Here is a 20263-nt window from a genome sequence, read left to right on the forward strand (position 1 = left end):
ACAACATAAAGAACACCTACGTCAGCTGTTCACCCGTCTTGTGGATTACGGTGTTGTGATCAATCCAGCCAAGTGTGTATTTGGAAAAAATGAACTTACATTTCTCGGACACTTGGTCAATCAAGATGGTATCCGTCCTGTACAGAAAAAGGTGGAGGCAATCACACAATTTCCATGTCCATCCTCTAAAAAACAACTGCAACGATTTTTAGGCATGGTCAACTTTTACCACCGTTTTATCACAAACTGCGCACACTTGGTGGCTCCACTGAACAACATGCTGAAAACAACGTCAGCCAAGGGAAAAGCGACTTCATCAGACAAAACGCAGCTAAACTGGGATGATACCACACTAGCGGCGTTCGACAGAGTAAAAGAAGCGTTAGGATCTGCAACTCTACTAAATCATCTGAGACCAGGGGTGCAGATAAGCTTAATGGTGGACGCGTCAAATTTAGCAACAGGAGCGGTGTTGCAACAACATATTCAAAATCAATGGCAACCAATAAGTTTTTTCTCTCGGAAGCTGTCAGACACCGAAACCCGCTACAGCACTTTCGACAGGGAATTACTTGCCATTTATTCTGCCATCATACATTTTCGTCATCTATTGGAGGGACGAGACTTCACCGTGTACACCGACCACAAACCGTTAACTCAGGCTTTATTTGCCAAACCTGAACGCTATTCTCCACGTCAAACACGACATTTGGACATAATTTCGCAATTCACTAACGACATCCAACACATAAAGGGAGAACAAAACGTTGTTGCAGATGTATTGTCTCGACCAAATGTTCACGCCGTGCAATCGCATGACCCCATTATTAATTTTCAGGAGATGGCAAAATTGCAATTACTGGATAAAGAAATACAACATCTTAAGAATCAAAACGTCACTTCTCTCAACATTGTCGACATTCCTTTATCAGCAAGCACATTAAAATTAACACTTCCACCAAGAGAAATCGACCAATAGTCCCAAGATCCATGCGCAAAACAATCTTTCACAATCTTCACTCAGCGTCTCATCCTGGAGTCAAGGCAATGCGACAACTCATCACCTCGCGCTACGTATGGCTCAACATACACAAAGATCTAAAGAAATGGACCGATGAGTGCATCCCGTGCCAACGTTCGAAGATTCACCGCCACACGAAAACACCACTTGGAACATTCGACACACCAGACGCAAGATTCAAACATATCCATATGGATATTGTTGGACCGCTGCCTGTTTCGAATGGTTATCGGTATATATTAACAGGTGTTGATCGTTTTACGCGATGGCCTGAAGCCATACCAATACCTAATATCACAGCAGAGACAATCGCGCGAACATTTTTTAACAATTGGATTTGTCGTTTTGGCGCACCTGCAACCGTCACCACTGACCGCGGTACTCAGTTCGAATCAGAATTGTTCAAACAATTGATGATGCTTACAGGTAGTACCCGTATTCGTACCACAGCGTACCATCCAGCAGCGAACGGTCTGGTAGAGAGAATGCACAGACAATTAAAAGCATCTCTCAAAGCACAAAGCACACCTGAACGGTGGTCCGACAATTTACCACTCGTTCTTATGGGTTTGCGTACCTCCTTTAAAGAGGACATTAAGTCGACGGCGGCTGAGTTGGTATACGGCACCGTGCTATGTTTACCTGGCGAATTCTTTTCTTCAGTTAATGCTCCCGACACTGACCCAACTTTGTTTATTTCGCAATTGCGTCGTTCCATATGTCAACTACGTGCTACCAAAACTTCGGATCATTCGGTTCGACATGTTTATTTTCCCAAAATGTTAAGTTCATGTTCATATTGTTTTGTTCGCGTTGATGCCGTAAAACGTCCATTGCAACAACCCTATAAGGGGCCATATAAAATTTTAAAACACAATGACAAACATTACACCTTGGAAGTTAACGGACGCAAACAAACAATAACGATCAACCGTTTAAAACCTGCCTTTTATGAAAATAACTCCCTGGTTTTTCCAACGGATTCCAGACCACCTTTACAAATACCTGCACCTGTAACGGTAAAACACAATGTAACCAAGTCCACCGTCCCAGTTGTTGTAACTCGATCTGGGCGAGTTGTGAAGTTTCCCAAACATTTTACTTCTTATAAATGTTCGTAAATGTAGTGCTTGTTTTGTATTTTTTTCGTTCCCCGACTCACTGGGGGGGAGTTCTGTGGTGTTTCATTTATAATCAATTTAACTATGTTCTTTATTCGTTCTCAATCCGTCCCCGCTATTGTTTTCCGTGATTTATACCGTCACGACTCGGTGAACCCACGTGTGCGCTTTTTCCTGTAACCTTGCCTTTTCGTTCACCGTTAGTTCCTCGACTGTTCTCTGCAGTCACATTTGGTTCAGGCGACGTGGTAGAACGTACTATTACTCGCAACGCGTGTTTGTGTTGCAATATCTATTTACTTTTATATTTTACATTTCTAACTGATTTAATTTCCATTCTATTTGAATAAGGTTTTTAAATAAAAAGAACAAATAGATAAACACGATCTCCCAACGCTTCAGTACCTTATTTATTTAAATACATTTATATACATATATTCCAAGTTACTGCCAAAATATTTCTTTTGAGTTGCAGAAAATGGGTATAGAAAACATAAATCGGCCATCGTCAGCTGGGATCTCTTGACCTACATGAACCTTCACCAAATAGGCAAATAACATTTCATCAACAAAGCACTTCATCTACAAGTCATTGATTAACATTGCTGCATCTTTTGTACATATATTTTTTCCACATGTTTATTTTTTCTCGTATTTATTCTTATATTTAATTTCTTGTATATTACAGTAATGCACTACTTCTACAATTTACAAGTGTGCCCCTGAAACTGTTCACTGTGAACTATTGGTGGAATTTCTTTTTGGGGTTTTGTTTTTCCATCAGGGCCCAATCTTTAGGTCAATCCTCTTTAAAGTCGACCCCCCCCATTGTACGGTTCGTGTCTTTACGAACACTTTTGTTTCTATTAGAAGTTTAACTTAATTAAAATAAATGGCTTTTTTGTTCGCTAGGTGTAGCGACCACGCTTATTTTCTTCCAACTAAATGTAAATATGTTTTTAACTGTAAGCGTGTTTAAACAACTGTTGTTTTGTCGCTATATCCTGTCTTTTCGTTTAAAATATTTCTAAATCTTCGCTACCGTAATCGAAGAGACAAATAAAAGTTATTATTAGTATTATGTGTTGCAAATATGATATTCTTGACTGAGACCCGAGCATTGAATACAAATTTAGCGAAATCAATTTACACTAATATAGTACTTATTGTTGGTTGGCCTTCATATCAAAAAGAAGGTCCATCACATGTTTATGAATTGGCCTTCATATCAAAAAGAAGGTCCATCACATGTTTATGGTGTTTATTTTGTTTAAACAGTACTTTGTTCGATAGGTACAAATGGTGCTTACTTGATCCGAACAAGTTTCCTTGCATATCCTAATGGCAACATATCATACTAAAACCATCTGAAGTAAAATGTACACTACAAAATATGGCATGACGGACCAGCATACCAATGTAATTGTAGCGGCCCGTCGTAATATTACGTCACACGAATTCTTTTGTCCCCAATATATTGACCCAAATGTTTGACGTCGCGTGCTAACTTTCCCACAACGCGGCGGATGCACCCTGCCGTTAACCGAGTTAGCGTCGATGCTCCCAATTGTGTCCTTTTCAGCTTTAGACACCCACGAGCGCACGAAGTCAACTGCAGATCACCTGCACTCAGCCCATAAACAACAACGGGTGTCTAAATAATGTTGCTTGCTTTTTTTCTATGTCCCACTCTTGAAAATGAAAACACACACCTATAATATATATATACTTATTATCGCTTTAGTCATTCTTGTTTTTCTATTTTAAACACAGCACCAATCAGGCATGATTACTCGGCTTATGGTAAACTCCTATAACAGTATAGCCTATGCCATATGGGGAAAAAACGAAAAGTATTTAAAATCTGAACCCTGGAAAGTCACGAAAACTAATTCTCCACTAAGCTTAAAGAGTCCCTGCAGTCATTTTTTTAAACACTTAATTTAAAGTGTATTCAATTCTAAATTCGTCAATACCAAGTTTTTCAAAATCGGTCCAGTATATTCGGAGATATTGACGATTGAATTTTTACATCGGGAAACACTGGCGAAAAAAAACGTTGGGAGGCACTGCGACGACGTACCTCATTCTCCAGGGTTAATGCTTTAACACTCAGGCTGCAAGCTTTCCGAAAATCCCCTTAATATGACGTAATTAGAGATCTCTATGAGGTCGTCGAGCGTGTCAATGTTATTGCGCAATTTTAAAGCAGCATGCGGTTTAGCCATATTTAGTTTTTTGAGCATATTTGTTGTTTAGTGTTGTTTTAAGTAAAATTCGACATAGCCCTGGAGCACATATTTTTAAAATGTGACTTAGCCCTGGAGCATATTTGTTGTTTAGTGTTATTTTGAGTAAAATTTGACATAGCCCTGGAGCATATTTGTTGTTTAGTATTATTTTAAGTAAGATTCGACATAGCCCTGGAGCATATATTTTTTAAATTTGACTTAGCCCTGGAGCATATTTGTTGTTTAGTGTTATTTTGAGTAAAATTTGTCTTAGCCCTGGAGCATATTTGTTGTTTAGTGTTATTTTGAGTAAAATTTGACATAACCCTGGAGCATATTTGTTGTTTAGTGTTATTTTAATTAAAATTTGACATAGCCCTGGAGCATATATTTTTAAAATTTGAATTAGCCCTGGAGCAGATTTGTTGTTTAATGTTAGACGATAAGGTACAACCTATTTCAAAGTTTGTTTATTTATATTTAACTTAATGAATGATTGGAGCAACTCTGCGGAATGAATTAGTTAAGGAAAACACAATGAACGAAATAACAGTACACTACACGCATTAAAATAACGACTGGTGAATTTGTGGTTGCATCACACCACGTGGCATTCACGGGCGAACAATGCCGTGTGTGACGTAGCGCGTGTGTGACGTTTACACGTATAAAGACGATATTCGTCTACCTCCCCCCAAGTCTTTTGGATAGGTGACTCGAAAGACTGATGATGTCTTATATCGTCGTTGTCATGTTTCTAATTCGTTCAGACCGTCGTAACGTCGTCGTTGTTTGGGGTGACGTGTTCACACGGTTGTGGGGCGACTCGCGCAGTCCTGGATCGTTGTGCGGTCTTAGTCGCGATAACGCCAGCGGTGTTCGTGTCTGAGGTGTCGGTGCTTCGGTCGTGGGGGTCTGTTGGTGATCTATCAGTTCATCAGCGTATGGCGACGATGTCGTCATAGGGAGAGGTGTGTATGGCTGATACCTGCGGAGAAATTTTCGGTTACGGACAGTTGCCCGACCGGAGCCGTCCATTCGTACCACATACTGGTCGAACTGTCGTACTTCGACGATTTTGCCGGATTTGTCCCATTTTTTAGGGAATCGTCCGACCTGATTCTGGATCCGTACTGTATCGCCTACAACGAGTGGTGTCAGGCGCTTGGTATGTTCGGACCATCGCTCGTGGGCTTTCATGTGACGGTTTCGCAGGGCGGCTTCTCTTTCGGTAATAAGGTTACGCCACGTTGGATGGGGATGGTACCGTCCGGGGTAGATGGGGATAAAATCTCTGATTGGTCGCCCGAAGATACACATCGCTGGGGAGAAGCCGGTGTCTCTGTCTGGGGTATTGCGGTATTGCAGCATAGCGCGTTTGAACGCGTCTGTGTCGATATTGCCGTTGGGGCCGTGGTTATCGACGATCATGCGTTTGACAGTCTTCACTCCTATTTCCGCCCTGCAGTTACTGTGTGGGAAGGCGACGGATGAGGTACGATGGTGTACACCCCAGTCTTTAAGGAATTTTGTTGTAGCGGATGCGCTAAATTCTGGTCCCCCATCTGATGTCAGTTCATCACATATTCCATATGTGGTAAATATATCACGGAGACAGGTGACTAAGCCACTGGCACCATCCTTTGCACGTGTGACGATAGGCCAATTTGAGTACCTGTCGACCACGACCAAGTAGTTTGCGCCAGCATAATGAAAATAGTCTGCGCAGATGTATTGAAAGGGGTAAGAGGGGAGTGTTGGTGGGGTTGGTGGTGCACTTGGCTGTGATGGCGCCATTCGGTTACATTGACTGCACTTTTCGCGAGTGTCGGCGATTGCGGAGGTAATTCCCGGCCAGAATACGGACGACTCTGCGCGTGATAACATTGACGTTATGCCCTGGTGTGCTGCGTGGAGACTATCGAGGACCTCGTTTCTGAGTGATTGAGGAATGACTGTCCGGTCACGGTAAAGCAGAACGCCGTCCGCCGTGTGTAGGTCTTCTTTGTACCTGTGGAATTCGCGGAGCTCGTCAGGGAGTTCATGCTTGAGTTCAGGGACAGTCCCTTGTTCGATCATCGTCACAAACTCATTAAGTGCTGGATCGCTTGCCGTTGCACGTTTTACGCGTTCCCAGGTCACAGCCTTTACGTTGGTCAGAGCGGCGTGTGCAGTCACGAGGGCGGTATCAATCGATGTTGCATGCGGTTGTGCGGCCAAGCGTATACCCGCAAGGAAGGATCGCGGAAGGAAGATTTCCGCGGGATCAACAGTGTCGTTTTGGGCTATTTGGTGGTGGAGGGTGGCGATGTCGTCTGGGAGTACCATTTTGACTGGTTTTCCAGTTGGATGTCTGGATAGGCCGTCTGCTGCTTTATGTCGAATGCCAGCTATGTGACATAGTCGAAATCTATAGCGTAGGGTTTTTTCTTTGAGGTTGCGCAGTCTCGCATTCGGAATGTTCTCCAGCGATCGGTCTCCGAGCACTTTTAGCAGTGGTTTGTGGTCTACGGCGATTGTAAGGTTTTTACAGCCAAGGACAAAGTATCGTGAGCGATCCAGACCTTCTGCCACGGCTAGGGCTTCTCCTTCGATGGGTGCGTAACGAGATTCGGCTGTATGGGTAAATCTACTACCTACTAGGACGATTTTCCATCCGGTCTTACAGCAGAATGGTTGTTCTGAGGAGCAGTGGCAGTGCTTCTGGAGTAGCCAAAATCCTATCCCGTCCTTGGACCAATCGGTGGCAAGGCATGTTGGCTTGTTCTTGTCGAAAATTTGCACTCCCTCATTAATCTCGGCGATGATCACTTGTTTTGATTCGTCGAAGAGGCTTTGTAGTTCCTCTGTCCAGTTGAACGGTTGTTTAGGCTTTAGAAGGTTGCGGAATGGGAGCATCCTGTCTGTAGAGGCGAACGCGTACGAGACTTGATTAATGAGCCCGAACCATGAGCGAACGTCAGTGAGGTTTTTAGGGACGGGGAAGTCTCGGATGGCGTTGAAGTAGCGTTGACAGGGTTTGACTCGCTCCGATGTGATGTTGAATCCTGCAAACTCAACTTCATCTGATGCAAAGTGGAATTTGTCTGGGTTCAGCGTGATACCGTTTCTTCCGCATATATCCAGCCATTCGACTGTTTGGTGGAAGCTTCCTTCGATGTTGTCCGCCCAAAGGAGTGTGTCGTCAATGCATTTTGTGACATCCGATATGTGCATGACGATCTCGTCGAAACGTCTTGTATAGCCGTCGCCTGAGGCTATGTAGCCCTGGGGTGCCGTCTTGTATCGGTATCTGCCCCATGGGGTAATAAAGGTTGTGAAGTGACGGTCGTCCGGGTGGATTGGTACGCTGTGGTAGCCGTTCCAGGCGTCGCAGACCGTTTTCTTCTTCCCTGAAGGTACTGAACGTGCTTGTTGGAAAGGGGACTGTGTATGGTGTGTTTCCCTTATCGCGTGTTTGTTCAGTGGTTGGAAAACAATGGTCCTTCTTGGTGTTCCATTCTTTTTGGCACATATGACCATTCTGTGGCACCAGGTTACGGGTTCTCCTATCGGGACTGGTTCGATCACGTTAAGGGCAACGTCCCGATCTAGGTCAGCTTTGACCTTGTCTCTCCAGTGTAGCGGGACAGGTACGGGTTTGTGGTGTGCCGTTGGTGTAGCATCTGGGTCGATCATGAGCCGTATCGGAGGGCCTTCCATGAGCGGGAGGGGTTGGTGTGGGCAGGTGTTAAAGGTGCTGGCTCTGTAGAAATCGAGTAAGTATTTTTCTAGTTTGTTGCGATTCTCCTCAGTCGGTGCGAAAGGCATTGAGGTGGGACGTGGTGGGGGAAGTTGACGTTTGGGGCAACTGCATGGCTCATCTGCGAGGTCGTTCATAATACCAGAGGCGCTTTCTATTGGGCGAATCGCTTCTCCTATTTTGGGGAAGCCTGTGGGTATTATTCCTAAAGCAGTGCACGATTCTTTGCTGAGGTATAGCTTGTCCGTACTGTCGGTTATATACACGATTTGGCGTGTTTCGAGAGACATGTTGGATCCCCCGTGACCGTATATGCGTAGTACCAGGGCGCCAATTACGTGGATGCCTTTGTTAGTGGCCGTGTGCATGCGCATTGTGACTGGGACTAAGTCGGTTCTTGTAAGCCCGAGACTTCGGACGAGGTTCATCCCCCCGAGGCAGCTTTGACACCCTGTGTCCGCTATAGCTCGGAAAATGCATTTACAGTGCCCGATTGTGGAATGTAGACCCAGTGAGTTGTAATCGTTGATTGCGACTTCAAAGGTGACCGTGATGGTTGGCTGGGGGTCAGAATGGCGTTTCTCCCACGTTTTGTTTAGGTTGTTGTATATGTGGTGGGTTAGTGATATGTTTCTCTTCGCCCTGGACGACGGCCAATTAGTGGTGGAGCTTATAATGTCCACAGCTTCGATGGCCGTTTCAGAGTTTCGTTTGTTCCTGACTCTGGCCTTGCTGCGACAAACTGTCTCGTAATGCCCCTTTTTGTCGCAGTAATTGCAGAATGTCAAAAAGGCTGGACACTGTTGTTGTCTTGTTAGGTTCGTGGGCGATTTGCCATGTCCTTTGTTGCCACAATAACCGCACAATCGGTCATCGTTTGGAGTGTGATGTGCGTCGTTTCGTATGCGAGTGTTTCTGGTTTGATTGGCGCGGTAGCTGCTTCTCGTTGCTGCTGCAGTGTCTGTGTCGAACAGCTGAGATGCAGATCGTTTGCCCGATTCCTTGGCTTCAATGAATTGAAGTACTTCGTTGATCGATTTGTCTTGGTTCTGATCGCCTAACAGGGCCGTTTGTATATCGTTGTCGCATATACCCCTGGATAGAACGTCACGAAGTATGTTGTCGGTGTAGTTCACATGATGTTCGCAATTTTGGCACCGTACTGTGAAGTTACAGATGCTTGCCTGGCCACGTAGTCGGGCACTGTAGCTGCGGATGGGTTCGTCTCTATCCTGTTTCATATGATGTAATTTTAACCTTGCGACCATGATATTTTCTTTTCTTACTGCGAGTTGGTGTATGGCCACAAGAACGTCCTTTTCATTCTTATTGCTTAGAGATCCGCCAGCGTTCCGTGTTAGGTCCCTGCGGAGTTCTTCGTCGCAACATTCCAAAAGCTGGACTACTTTGTCTGAACCCCTGACGCCCGTTGCTGTGACATATTCCTCCCATCTGGTGGTGAAGTAATTCCATTCCTCTGTGGTGCCGGCAGATTTGATACTTGGTCTCTTTACTTTTTCCGTCTTTGCGGCGTTCATTGGCTGTGCCTGGCCACTAGAGTGGCTTTCCGCGTGGATTTTCAGGAGAACGACAAGCAGGTCATCTGTCACGTCTTCAGTTTTGTACCCACAGTCTGGGTATGGGCATTTTACTGACGGCATAATAAGTAGGCTCCAATCATAGACGATAAGGTACAACCTATTTCAAAGTTTGTTTATTTATATTTAACTTAATGAATGATTGGAGCAACTCTGCGGAATGAATTAGTTAAGGAAAACACAATGAACGAAATAACAGTACACTACACGCATTAAAATAACGACTGGTGAATTTGTGGTTGCATCACACCACGTGGCATTCACGGGCGAACAATGCCGTGTGTGACGTAGCGCGTGTGTGACGTTTACACGTATAAAGACGATATTCGTCTAAATGTTATTTTAATAGTTTTGATTGTCTGCTTTTATATTGTTTTGTGTAATAGGCTAACTGATTAAAGATGAATAAAGATACGTGAAATTTTTAAAAACAATTAATATTTTAAAAGCTGGTAATGTTACTCTGCTAATTTCAAATATTTTTATATATATATATATATATATATATATATATATTACTTAATTATTTCACAATCAAAATTGTTGTCTTTTGTTGGCACAGCAAGTACGGTTAACTGGTATAAGTTTACAATTCATCACTCACTGCTGGAGTTATATGCAAAGCGTGTTATTCTTTAACAATCATTCAACCCTCACACTTTAAATCCTTTACCTCTAACATTAAATCCTAATTTTTATTTATGGTATATAGGGAAAAATTAACAATTATATGGGAAAAATTAACATAAGCCTGCACAACGGTGCAACCATGTATGTTGTCAGGCAAGTACCAAGTTTATTATTAGATTGGAATAATTTTTATTCACATATTTCTTTATAATCACAGTGAAGAGATGACCCAGCGGGGCGTCGGAAGAGGGGGTAGAGGAAAAGGGGGTGGCAGATGGAGGGGCGGTGAAGGAGGAGGTGGCGGAGCAGGAGGAAGTGGCGGAAGAGGGAGTGATGGGGAAAGTATGTTTTCACTAGATTATAGTTTAAGAGCTATGAAAGATTTAGAAAAGATATTTATTATGTATTTGTCCCATAAACATGAAGCTAGGGATAAAAGATTAGTGACTAATTTTGCAAATGAAATGTTTTATCCAAGGCAATTTTTTTGTGTATAAGCAGATGCATGTGTATACATAAAAAGGTACTAATAATGATCATTTTGTTTTTAGATAAAGAAACAGGCGGTGAAAGGGGGTAAGCTTGACTCTGACTTTTATTGTTAGTTTAACTCAATGAATAAAAACAATAAAAAAATATTTTTTTTACAGATTTATCCCCTTTCACCGGTTTAAATTTTTGCAAGGGTGAGAGATGATTTATTATAACCAGTTCAATTTAAAAACTAAAGCAATAATGTAAAAGTAAATTCTAATCGAAGTTAGTGTTTTAGGTTTTTACAAAACCTAGTTTTGAATCGAAGTTAGTGTTTTAGGTTTGTTACAACAATACCTTTATGTTTTACAGAAAAAAAGAGGATAGCCCCCTACAGAAGGTGTGTTGTGATAGGCTATATTTTATTTACCATGACTTATTATCACTTTACTTTGCAGATGGCTGCCATTTGAAGATGTAGGTTCCATACATTCATTATCCAGATTCATTTTTTATTTGTACATTTTTTTCAGTTTATAAAGCGCAGGAGGGCACAGCAGAAGTATGTATTTATATATTGTTCCAGTTTTACTCCCTTTTCACACATTTAGGGAAGAAGAGAGGTGATCCCGAAGTTGTTCCGGCGGCCAAATAATAAATTTTATATAACATTTTTGCATTTATTTTTATGTTGTAGAAAACTAGAACAGTATATTTAACAAATTGTCAGCTGTTCCACCACGCACCCATGAGGTCGCTTTGTATGCGTGATCGTTAGGTTTTCACCGGAGAACCTTCGCAATGCCATGGTGTGAAAACAATGGAGATGTTAACCAACCTCGGCAATGCCATATTGTACCGATACGTAATATATTGAGAATTGGCACGGTCTTACAAGACACACAGTGTATGTTGCTGTTATAGCATATGCTTGAATAATAAGCATTGGCCGGGTCATACACGAAACAGTGTATGTTGCTGTTATAGCATATGCTTGAATAATAAGCATTGGCCGGGTCATACACGAAACATAGTGTAAGTTGCTGTTATAGCATATGTTTGAATAATAAGCATTGGCCGGGTCATACACGAAACATAGTGTAAGTTGCTGTTATAGCATATGCTTGAATAATAAGCATTGGCCAGATCATACACGAAACATAGTGTAAGTTGCTGTAAGCATTGTATCAAATAAGGTTTCTCTAACAGAAGTAATGTTAAGGTGATTTTGATACCACATTTTCAGGTATAGATACTTTATTTATGGGCAATAGAATGTTGTATCCATTTTTGCTTGCATCATGTTCATTCCAACACATTTGGTATGAAACCACTGTGGGCATTTCGTACATTGAACCCAACTATTGGTTCTATCATTGTCTCTTCTGCATGAACCACATATATTAATACTAAGTGGTGTGTTTTTGGTAATTATACGAAGAATAAGTTCTCTGGATCCCTTTGATCCAGTAATTGGCTTTAGCAATGATTTTCCTTCACAAAGCCACTTTGCATACATGCAGATCAGTGGTCCACAGCTCATGTAGTCACTCTGATACTTCCGCTTTGTTGTCATTGTGTCGACTGATGTGATTTGGATACCAAATTTATCATTCAGTACGTTATTTAGAAACAGCTTTGCTTTGTAGATATTTACTGTCAGTTGTGATGAATCTTTTAACATAACCTAATGTATTGCTAGGTATGGCGGCGCAAGAAAGTTTAAAAGCAATAGTTTCAAAAGCCCATATGTTTGCACGGATGTGAAAATGCTGAGTACAATTCAACAAACCAGCAACCTGGAGGCGTTTCACAGCCTAATGATACAATTCATTCCAAAATCCAAAGCGTTTTCATATAAGGGGATGCTGTGCAGGTAAGTAGTACAGTAATAACAAACAATATATATTTTGTGAAAATCTGTAATCATTGTATCATTCCCACAATGTAGGCGATTACTGGCTGTGTTGCACTAAAACGAAAACAGTAACCGAAAGATTTTGCAAGAACATGATGGCACCAAAAAATTAAAAATATTATTTCCGAAACAAAAACACTAAGAGGGAGGATTGTCTTTGAGGACAATCAAAGAAGAACCAACCCATGGTGAGTATTCTGACATGTAATTTGTAAAATTATATAGTAATTCTTTACCTTATTTGTGATTTCAGAATATTTAAACAAATTCCTACAAGTGTTGGTTACTTGCAGTGATGAAATGGTAGTGCAATACCAAGAGAAGTTAAAAAAAAATAAATGAACCACCACCATTATCATCACAGTTTCATCGACCAGAAAGAGCTACTGTTGTCCAAAGCAGATATAGTACCGGCGCCATGTAATACAAACTTTCTAAATGTCTGTTTGTTGTATCTTTTATGAAAAGGCATCACACTAAGCAGCTTCTTTTGTCTTGATACTTTTGCGAATATCACAATTTACGCGCCGCTTTTTTCCTAAACACGATAAAATAAGTTTGCTACTGCGTCGGTTAATCTATATCCTGTTTGGTATCTGGTATGGTACAGCTCGCGCAGGCATCAGATTCTTACATTGCCGTATAGGTGCAATCAAATCACGCTACACACTTATTTGCTGCAATGCAACTGGAATGAGGTACGTCATCATACATGGTATACTGTTTCTATGTATAAAAAGGGAGTAGCGCCAAAGAGCACTCTAAATTAGGAAATACGAAATAAATACGGGGTTTTATTTCAAAATACCAAGTTTTCTACGTCGATGGCAAACATTTTTGCATTAATAGTTTAACGTCGACCAATATCGTTGCATAGTGCCTTTAATAAGCTATTTTATAAGTTGTACACTGATCCCCAGGAAATAACTTCCAATAAATTGCCGAAGCCATTTAAAGTATTGTTAATACCTTAAAAAACGTTTTGATTTTCTTATCTATCAAAACTGCACCAATAAACAGTGCGGGTTTTGCCCGTAAATAAAATATTGTATTGTGACGTCGCAGTGCCCGCCAGTGACGTTTTTTACAACTTTGAAATTTGATTTTTTAAAGTTTAAACGTTCATATCTTTTAAATTAAAGATAATTTTCACAAACCAGCTGTTAATTTAGCATCAGTAGACATAAAACTTCATTCCAAAGGGCTCCGCACATCAGACGCGGTTGACGGTTGCGGCTAGCGGTGCGGAGCGGTCGCGATCGTTCGCGGATTTTCCGCGCGACGTTCAAAACGGCAGGGGCTTCACACCCGCAGTACGGTTGGCGCTAACGCAGCTACAAGTCATTTTTATTGCCAAGAAATCTGGATCAGTGCTGGGGAGATTGAGTGTCTCTGCTTCGTAAAAGTGTTGGTAGAGATTAAGTTAGTTCTATTTCAAGACAACACAAGTTGTTGTTTGTCGTTTAACTAAGTAATGAATTGAAATACCCATGTGCAGTAGGTTTTCTTAGACAATTTTACCAACAATATAGATAATTTAAACTTACTGATGTTGTTACTGTTGCATCAGCAAATGATAGTGATAGTGGCACTGGTTTACGAAATTCTGTACCCAAGAACGTAAGTCAGCATGTAAATTCCAACAATTGAAATTTGTGCAGGCAATGGGTTCGCCCTATTTTTCAAGACCGCGAAAGATTAGGAGAATTTAATTTGGTAAAAGACATGCATGAAGATGAAGGGAATTTTTTTAAAATATTTCCGAATGGCTACATAAAGTGGGACATTTGATTACAAAAGAAGACACCAATTACCGGCGACCCATTTCACCAGCCCAAAGGCTTGCAATGACATTCTAGTCTTTTGATCAGCATGACCATGTGGAAAAATTAATTATCTTAACTTTTTGTTGTTCAGATATCTGGCTACTGGTGATTCCCAGTCAACAATTTCTCTAAGTTTCCGAGTTGGGCACTCAACTGTGAACGAAATTATTTTGGAAACATGTGAAGCTCTATGGGATGTTCTAATGCCAGAAGTTCTCAAGCCACCATCAACTGAGGAAGAGTGGAAAAGAATTTCTGATGAATTTAATGACACGTGAGACTTTCCTATGTGAGTTGGTGCCATCGATAGCAAACATGTCACCATCCAAGCACCTGGAAATGCTGGTTCTGAGTATTTTAATTATAAGGGCACACATAGTATTGTTTTGCTCGCAGTTTGTGATGCACAGTACTGCTTCACATGATAGATATTGGTGACTCAGCAAGACACAGTGATGATGGGGTGTTTGCCAATTCTGCATTTGGTAAAAAGTTCATGAATGGGGGAACTAAACATTCCCAGTCAATCATGCGTGCCAAACACCATTATATGTGTACCATATTGCATTGTTGAAGATGCTGCTTTTCCATTGCGTGCTAATCTAATGAGACCATATCCTGGTAAACGGTTATCTGTTGAAAAGAATGTTTTAATTTACAAACTATCCCGGTCCAGACGTGTAATTAAGAACACATTTGGCATTTTGGCCACTCGTTGGCGAATATTTCGAAGGCCTATAATAGCTATTGCACTCCTTCATTTATTAATCCTGGGGGAATGGAGATCTGAAAAGGCAAAGTTATTCTAACGTTGAATCTATTGGTCGCATGGGGTACAAATATGTATACCAAAGGTGCTGCTGCAATACGGGACAATTATAAGGATTATTTTGTTTCTGAGAATGATGCATTGCCATACCAAAATGCAGTTGTAAACCGTATGTAATTCAATGCATTAGTTTTTCATTGTGTTTTTGTGCTTTTCTATTGTAGCGTTTTCTTCTTTAGACAAAAGTAAGACCGCTCACGAACTCAACCACAAGCAACTGACTTTATTCTTAAACTATAAAATGCAACGTCACGCCCACGAAATTAACCAATCAACAGCAGCACGCAAAATACAGGAATGTGCCAATAATGTAAAACGAAGGAATGCGGTAAACGAAGGAATGCGTAAACGAAGGACTGCGGTACTAGCAATTAACTCACGCTCTGTAACTTAACATAGACATAGAATAAAACATAAATCGCGCTCTGAATAGAGGAAATACACAGCTAAGACATAAAATAAATACACAACTATAAGAATTCATCACACTCCCCCCCACTTAAACACGTTTGTCCCCAAACGAATAACACACAAAATGAAATTACACCAATAATACACTAATACACATCATAGGTTAAACGTCGCGGTGGACGACGAACTCGACCAAACAGGGAAACATTGTCATTTGCTCCAACATCGCCACCGGGCAGCATCTCAGCACTCGACCGATCGCCGGTCTCTGTCCGTTCTTGTGGTGGTGTACGCGCATCACTTCTCTGCTGTCCAACGTTCACAGCGTCGCGTTCACGCGTCCAGTCCTCCGGTAAATGTTCGGCTTTATATTTGCGAAGATTGTCGGCATGTATTACTTTAAGACGCGCGGTAGCCGAGCCTTGTATCACAAAGAGTTCATTATTGAGCTGTTGTCGCACTAAATAGGGGCCAATCCACCCATGTCCCAGTTTTCTTCTAGCTGCCGGAGGGTAAAAATACCAAACCCAATCCCCGACTGTAAACGGTTCTACCACTTGCATGTTGCGGTCGTAGTTGCGCTTTTGGCGAACGGCGGATTTCTTTAACGATCGATGCGCTTCTTCGAACGAGTTTGTCAGGGTGTACTGCATGTCCTGGACAAACCCCGTGTGGCACCGAAACGTTCGCGACCCTGGTGGCGACCCAACCATCAGCTCTAACGGCAGAGTCGTTTCTCTTCCCAACATCAGTTTGTTTGGTGAAAACTTGGTAGATTCATGGCGTGAACACCTGTAAGCTAAACAAAGGTAAGGTAGGTGACTATCCCAATCGTCGTGGTAATCATTTACGCAAGTAGACAACATTTGTAAAAGGGTACGATTAAACCTTTCCACAAGACCGTCGGACTGTGGTCGATACGGCGTGCATCGGGTTTTCCGGATGTTTAACAAACGGCACATCTCTTGAAAAACGTGCGATTCAAAATCTCTACCCTGGTCCGAGTGTAAGACTTTTGGAAAACCAAACCTTAAAAAGAATTGTGTCACCAGGGTTTCGGCCGTGGTAGTCGCTAACTGATTCGGCAAAGCAAAAGCTTCGGTCCATTTTGTGAAATAATCCACAACAACCAAAATGTATTGATTCCCATTCTTTGTTCGAGGTAACGGGCCGAGAAAATCTATAGCTACTCGTTCCATAGGGCCGCATGAAATGTTTTGCACTAGTGGACGATGCGGTCGGCCATGGGTTGGTTTGCGTCGAGAACACGGAATACACCATCTACACCATTGTTTAACGTCTTCCGCTAATCCCGGCCAATAAAACCGACGACGTATGGCGTATATAGTTCGAGTGATCCCAAAATGACCACCCGTTCTGAGTTCGTGTAAATGGTGAAAGATTTCCCTTCGTAAACCTTGTGGGGCGACCAGCACTAACACTGGGGAATCAAAGTTATTGTCTGGTCTCCACACGCGATATAACAAGCCCTGATGTACCTCTAGTAGATCCCATTGCCTTATATAAGAAAGAGTTGTATCGTGCAACGCCAATTGCGAAGTATCCGGCGCGTGTTGGCTGCAACTTTTGTGCCTCAATATAAGAGAAATCGACGGATCCTCATTCTGCCAGCGACGCAGCTCATCGAGAGACCATTGTTCGAGCCAACCAGAGGCGTATTGCTCGCTCGGTCGGCGAGACTGCGTTTGCAATACCGAAACCACCGCCTCGCTTTTAGCGTTGTCGCAATCAAGACAGGCGTCCCGTTTACAGCGTTGCCTAGACAACCCGTCCGCATTTACATGCTGCCTCCCCGGCCTATGTTCAACCTGATATTGGTAGGTGCCCAAAACCGAGAGCCACCGGGCCAACATACCCTCCGGGTTTTTCATAGTCAGCAGCCATTTTAAGGAAGCGTGGTCAGTGCGTAGTGTAAATTCTCTTCCCCACAAATAATGGCGAAACTTCTTAATACACTTTACCACAGCTAACAACTCCCGAAACGTGGTGCAATAGTGACGTTCGGTCTTGCTTAACGTGGAGCTACAGTAAGCAACTACTTTTTCCTTACCGTCCACGCTTTGAGCAAGTACTCCCCCAACGCCAGTGTCACTGGCGTCTGTGTCTAAGGTGAACCTTGCCTCACGTAAAGGATATGCCAACACTGGAGCATATGTCAAAACCGACTTTAACTCGTCAAACGAAGATTGGCACGCGGACGACCAAGCAAACCGGACGTTCTTGTGCGTCAGTGCTGTTAAGGGAGCCGAAATAGAGGCGAATCCTCGAATAAAACGGCGGTAATAGGAAGCAAAGCCCAAAAAGCTGCGTAATTCTTTGACATTATGGGGCCTCGGCCACTCACCAACCGCTCTCGTCTTCTCCGGGTCGCAGCGCACTCCGTCGTGTCCAACTATGTGGCCCAAATATTTGGTCCTTCGGGAGAGAAAAGTGCACTTCTTCGGATTAAGCTTCAAGCCTGCAGCACGAAGGCGACGGAACACTACCTCCAGCTCATGTAAGGCAGTACTAAAACCAGGAGAAAAACAAACAATATCATCAATATAGACAACACAAGAGTTAAACAATAAACCAGCTAACACCCGTTCCATTAAACGCTCAAAAGTGGCAGGAGCATTAGTCAACCCAAAGCACATTACCTTAAATTGAAAGTGACCCTTCCCGGCTAATGAAAACGCCGTTTTCTCTTTGTCTACAGGGTCCATTTCTACTTGCCAGTACCCACTAGCTAGATCCAGTGTGGAAAACCACTGTGACCCTCCCAACACCTCTAACATCTCTTCTATGTTAGGTAAAGGATAGGCATCTTTTTTCGTGACAGCGTTAAGCTTCCTAAAGTCCACACAAAACCGCTGAGTGCCGTCTTTTTTTGTGACCAGTACAATGGGAGACGACCAAGGGCTTTGACTGGGTTCAATTATCCCTTCGCATAACATGCGCTCGATTTCTTTTTCCGCGAGCTGGCGCTTTACCCAAGACATCCTTCGCGGCGGTTGTCGTATAGGCTGTGACAGTCCAGTTACAATTTTGTGCTTTACAATCGCAGTCCGTCCAAGGGTCCCGTTACTCTCACGAAAAACATCTTGGTACTTTACAACGAGTTTAACGAATTGTGCCCGCTGCGTCGCCGTAAGCTCGGCGGGAATTAAACAGCTCAAGTGATCGGGAAGGGCCTTAGAGGAAACATGCGATACCTCAAGTGATGGTTTACTAAGCCGGCGTAATTGACCTGGATTGGTTTCTAAATTCACAGTTATGGTTTGAATCTGAATTTTCGAAGACATCAAGTCCAAATAGCACCGATTCCGTTTTAAAAAGTCGATGCCTATTATACCGTGACAACCGGATAGCTCCGCGACCAACATTGATTGTTCAAACCGGCGCCCTCCAATGTTAAGTGAAATACGGGCCTCGCCACAACAAGCTAGACTCTCGCCCTTCACGGTAATTAAACTCAAACTTGTCTCGCGCAACTGCGGCCGACATTCTTTCGGCACTTCATCAAACACGGAGGACTTATTAACAATGGTGGCCACGGATCCGGTATCGACCAGAAAGTTACAATTCAAACCAAGAAAATCGCAATTTATATAAAAACAGGATTCGGTTGTGGAAGATTTTCCGGCCGCCGCCAAAGGCAAGACTGGAGTGGGGGCGAGGACTCCAGTCCTTAGTGGTTTAAATGATTTCCAGTCATAAAACGTTGGTTCGAGCCCCGCGTGGTGGAAGCACGGTTTTGATTTGGACACTCTCGTTGCCAATGGCCAGGCGCGCCGCAAATATAACATCGTGCCGCTCCAGCTGAATTACTGCCTGTAGAACGATAGGTTTGATTCAGTTGCGGTGCGTCTACTGTAAGGCTCGCAATTAGTTCCATAGCGGCGTCGAGCGTAGATGCCTGAGACAACCTCACAGAATGCCGCAAAGAAGAATCGAGCAACCCAGCCGCGTACTGTTCTATCAATAATCTCTCCCCGTCTTCTCTCGACACATTAACATCCGCTTCTTGAAACAGCGACTGTAGGCGGTACGCAAAGTCTATTGGCGATTCGACCCGATCTTGTCTTGCCGTAAAGAACAGGCCACGACATTGCACCGAGTTAGACTTATCATATTTTCGATTAAACGCTTTAGACAACGATTCAAAGTCCAACCGCTTAGGTTCCGGCAGACTGTTTTGAATAAACAAGGCTTCTCCCTTAAGGCAACACGCAAGTGGAAAACCCTTAACCTCCTCAGTCCAGCCATTAGCCATGGAAACATTCATGAAATGCCGTTTAAACCCCCACCAGTCAGTACCGTTAAACGTTTCCTTCAACTTAACGACGTCCTTGCGCACAGGGAAACCACTAACCTTTGTACCGTCAGCGTTCTCGGATTTAGCCCTCCTTTCGCTCCTGTTCGTTGGTAACTGATCCAGTCGATCGGTCAGACTCCGATA

At 42.8% G+C, this 20263-nt stretch overlaps 1 protein-coding gene and 1 pseudogene across 1 annotated transcript in view; both read left to right on the forward strand.

Moving 5' to 3' along the window:
- The first annotated feature begins 2477 nt into the window (after window positions 1-2477).
- LOC149724213 (uncharacterized) overlaps window positions 2478-20263 on the forward strand; it is a 111378-nt gene continuing 93592 nt past the window's right edge. The window contains exon 1 of the mRNA XM_089893306.1: window positions 2478-2493. The gene's annotated coding sequence lies outside the window, so the exon portion shown is untranslated. The remainder of the gene's footprint in view (window positions 2494-20263) is intronic.
- LOC149724214 (uncharacterized) lies at window positions 10483-15706 on the forward strand (annotated as a pseudogene).

The sequence above is a fragment of the Ciona robusta genome, unplaced genomic scaffold (assembly GCF_009617815.1).
Source record: "Ciona robusta unplaced genomic scaffold, ASM961781v2 AP042738.1".
Lineage (NCBI taxonomy): Eukaryota > Metazoa > Chordata > Ascidiacea > Phlebobranchia > Cionidae > Ciona > Ciona robusta.